This window comes from Otolemur garnettii, unplaced genomic scaffold, assembly GCF_000181295.1.
Source record: "Otolemur garnettii isolate 467f Iridium unplaced genomic scaffold, OtoGar3 scaffold00157, whole genome shotgun sequence".
Lineage (NCBI taxonomy): Eukaryota > Metazoa > Chordata > Mammalia > Primates > Galagidae > Otolemur > Otolemur garnettii.
The window spans coordinates 2,229,851-2,233,664 of NW_003852552.1; positions in this window are offsets into that span (position 1 = coordinate 2,229,851).

Genomic DNA, 3,814 nt, shown 5'->3' on the forward strand with positions numbered 1-3,814 from the left:
CAGAATATGGGGCTGGCGCCCTACTCCTTTGAGCTACTGGTGCTGCCCAAAATATTCTTCTTTTTTATTGTATATATTTGTGGGGTACATTGTGATATTTTGATTATGTATATATTGTGGAATGATTAAAGCAAGCTAGTTAACACATCCATCACCTCACATATTTACCATAATTTTTTTTGTGCATGATGAGAACTTTTGAAATCTACTGTCTTGGTAATTTTCAAGCTTGTAGTAGATTGTTATGAACTATCATCATCATGCTGTACAATAGATCTCCAGAACTTATTATTCCTGTCTGACTAAACCTTCATGTTCTTTTGACCAAAATCTCACCATCCCCTCTCCACCCCAGTCTTTGGTAACCACCATTCTCTGCTTCTGAGATCAACATTTCTAGATTCTGCATCTACATGAGATCATGCAGTATTTGTCTTTTGGTGCTTGGTTTATTTCACTTAGCATAGGTCATCCAGGTTAATCCATGTTGTTGCAAAGCAGGATTACCTTCCTCTTAAAGCCTACATAGTATTCCATTTTGCATATCTACCAAATTTTCTTTATCCATTCATCTCTTGATGTCAGTCTATAATTCTTACTGAGGAAAAAGTTCAAAATTTCTTTGACTTAACAACTTTAAGGTATAACAAAGATTAAAGGGAATTGACATTCAGTAGTTATCCAACCATGGTACCAAAATTATAAAGAAATCATTATATTTCTTGTCAAAATTGAATGCTAGTATTTATAATACATTGTTATATAATGTAGTTGATTGTGGACAATTTACATTAATATTTTACATGAATACATGCTATCATCTGTATCTCTCTTAATGATGTGCCTGAAGGTAGAATACATGTATTTTAAAAATACTTTAAAATGTGTTTTTCACCACACCAGATTGAATTTTTCCCTATTTATTACAATATAGCAAAAAATTAATATCTATATACATATAGGATCATACACTTTTATGGAAGGGTAGGATTTGTGTATATGATGTTCAAAAGTGGTTAATTCTAAGCACATTATATTATGTTACATAAAAGGCTTTACACAGTATAAAATCTTAAAGATGAAAAATGTGTCATGACAAGAGTAAGGAAACTGAGGCCCAGCTCTGTACCCCCTCTTTTTTAAGGGATAGAAGCTAGCAAAATGAAATGCTAGTTTTTCTTGGGCTAGTAGAGTGACTGGTTAGTCCTCAAAACTGTGAGGAAATTAAGATGATCATTGAATAGGGATCATTGGCTATCTCGTATTTCAATCTTTAGTCAATAAGGAGCTCATAATTGGCTAGTGATTACCCACAAAATTGGAAAAGAGGGATAGAAACTGAGCCAAACTCCTCTCTCCTTTTCTATTTCTGAAGAATTACAGTTGTTCAGAAAGTAATACTACATCTTCAAAGTCTTTAAATTAAGCTGTTTCTCCCCCTATCCCCGCTTTCTTTGTGTTGGCTCTACTTTAAAAGAAAGAGATTCTAATAGTTTATTTTGTAGATAATTGGGTGGGAGATGTTATTTATTTTTTATGCTATATCAGTTATCTGTTACTGCTTTACAAATTACCAAAAATCTTAGAGGCTTACAACAACAGACATTTATGAAGTATTACATCAGTTTCTGTGAGTCAGGAATCTGTGTGGAGTTTCCCTGGGTGTCTCTGGCCCAGGGTCTCTCATAAAGCTGCAATCAAAGTATCTTCTCCAGCTGCTATCATCTCAAGGCTCATCTGTGGGAAGAAGTTTCCAAGCTCACTCACATGGCTGTTGGCAGATCTCAGGTTTTTCCTTGGTTTTTGGCTAGAGACATCGATTCTTTGCCATGTGGGCCTCTCCACAGCACAACTCACAACATGACAACTGGCTTCCCTTGGAGGAAAAGAATGAAAGAGGGAGCCCAAAGATCGAAACCACAGTATTTTTTTGTAATCTAATCTCAGAAGTGCCATACCGTCACTTCTGGAATATTGTATTTGTTACAAGAGAGTCAGAAAATCCAGCCCACATTCAATGGGATGGAATTATTACACTAGAGTGTGAATACCAAGAGGTGGAGATCACTGGGGGCCATTTTGGAAGCTGCCTATCATACCTGTTCTTTTAGTGACTCTCAAGCATAGTCCAAAATGGCCTGTCTGGAATGTCTCTGAAGTCTAATGGTTTATGTTTTGCATATAAACATTTGCATTATACTCCAAGTATAGATACAGGTATAATACATTTGTATAAAAGTAATGCTTTTTCCCAAATCTTCAAGTGCAATTGAGGTTCCAGAAAGTTGCTTATTTTATGGTGTCATGGTTACATTGCATGTTTCTACCTCAGGGCTAAGGGCTACTAGTTTGAGAGGTGATAGATTATTTAGAAGCTCTAGCCACATCAGGAGCTTCTTGTCAGACACAGCTGAATTTTCATTCTTTCTAAAGTCATTTTCCCTGGAGAAAATTCTCCTATTAACCACATTCTTTTGGTTAATCTTGTCATTCTGTATTATATCAAAGTTAAACTTTTCTTTTGAAAAAGTGAGTGTATTTTAAGCTATACTGAGAAGTTGAATTCTTAACCTTCGCTCAGCTTTCAGAGTTGATTTTACTTATCAGGCCAAAGTTTTATCAGCTCTTTACTTACCTGTACTTGACTTTGCAACAGAGTAGGTGGCAACTTCTGGGTATGAAATTTCTCCTCTTTTTGTTTAGAAGGGGAAACTTCAAAGGAGGGGAACTTTTAAAATTTACCATTGATAAATGAGAAGGCTCTTTTAAGGCAGATGACTGTCAAAGAATCTGTGAACTACTATCACAATATACATTTTTTTTTCAGACAAAATCTCACTCTGTTGCTCAGGCAAGAGTGCTGTGGCATCATCATAGCTCACAGCAACCTCAAACTCCTGGGCTCAAGCTGTTCTCTTGTCTAAGCCTCCCAAGTAGATGGGACTACAGGTGCCAGGCACCATGCTTGGCTAATTATTTTATTTTTAGTAGAGATGGATCTCACCCTTGCTCAGGCTGATCTCGAACTCCTGAGCTCAAGGAATCCTACCTTGGCCTTCCAGAGTGCTGGGATTACACACTTAAGCCACCATGCCTGGCCTACAACATGTTATTTAATTTCTACATGTCAATATTTTTGTTATTATTCTTTTATTATCCTAGTGAGGCCCTGAAATTTTTCTGATAAACGATCTGATAAACTATGTTTTTGTAGATAAGGGGAGATCCTAGATATGTTAGTTTTTCTTGTTCTTTTTTCTTGTAACATTAAGTTTTTATTGTTCCACAGATGAACTATTAGAGTGTGCTACATTTGGAACAGGTGCTAGGATTGAAGAAACCTCATCTTGTTAACACATATTTGTCAAAAAAGAAAGAAAAACCCAGGTGATTTTCTTTCTTTTTGCCCATTGGCACTTAAAAAAAAAAAAAAGGCTTATGCCTGCAATCTAGCACTCTGGGAGGCTGAGGCTGGTGAATTTCTTGAGCTCAGGAGTTGGAGACCAGCCTGAGCAAGTTTGAGACCCTGTCTCTAAATAAATAAATAAAAGGAATTTTCTTTATCTGAAGAGAAAGCTATATTTGCCAAGCATGTTGGCAGGGGTGCCAGATGGTATTTCAGCTGGGAAATAGACAGCAAAGTGTAAAATAATATAAGGCATTTGAATCTGATATATTTATCGTATGGCCAGGTTATTGACTACCATCTAGAAAACTAGAAATAGGCTCGGCACCTGTAGCTCAAGCGGCTAAGGTGCCAGCCACATACACCAGAGATGGAGGGTTCAAATCCAGCCCAGACCTGCCAAACAAT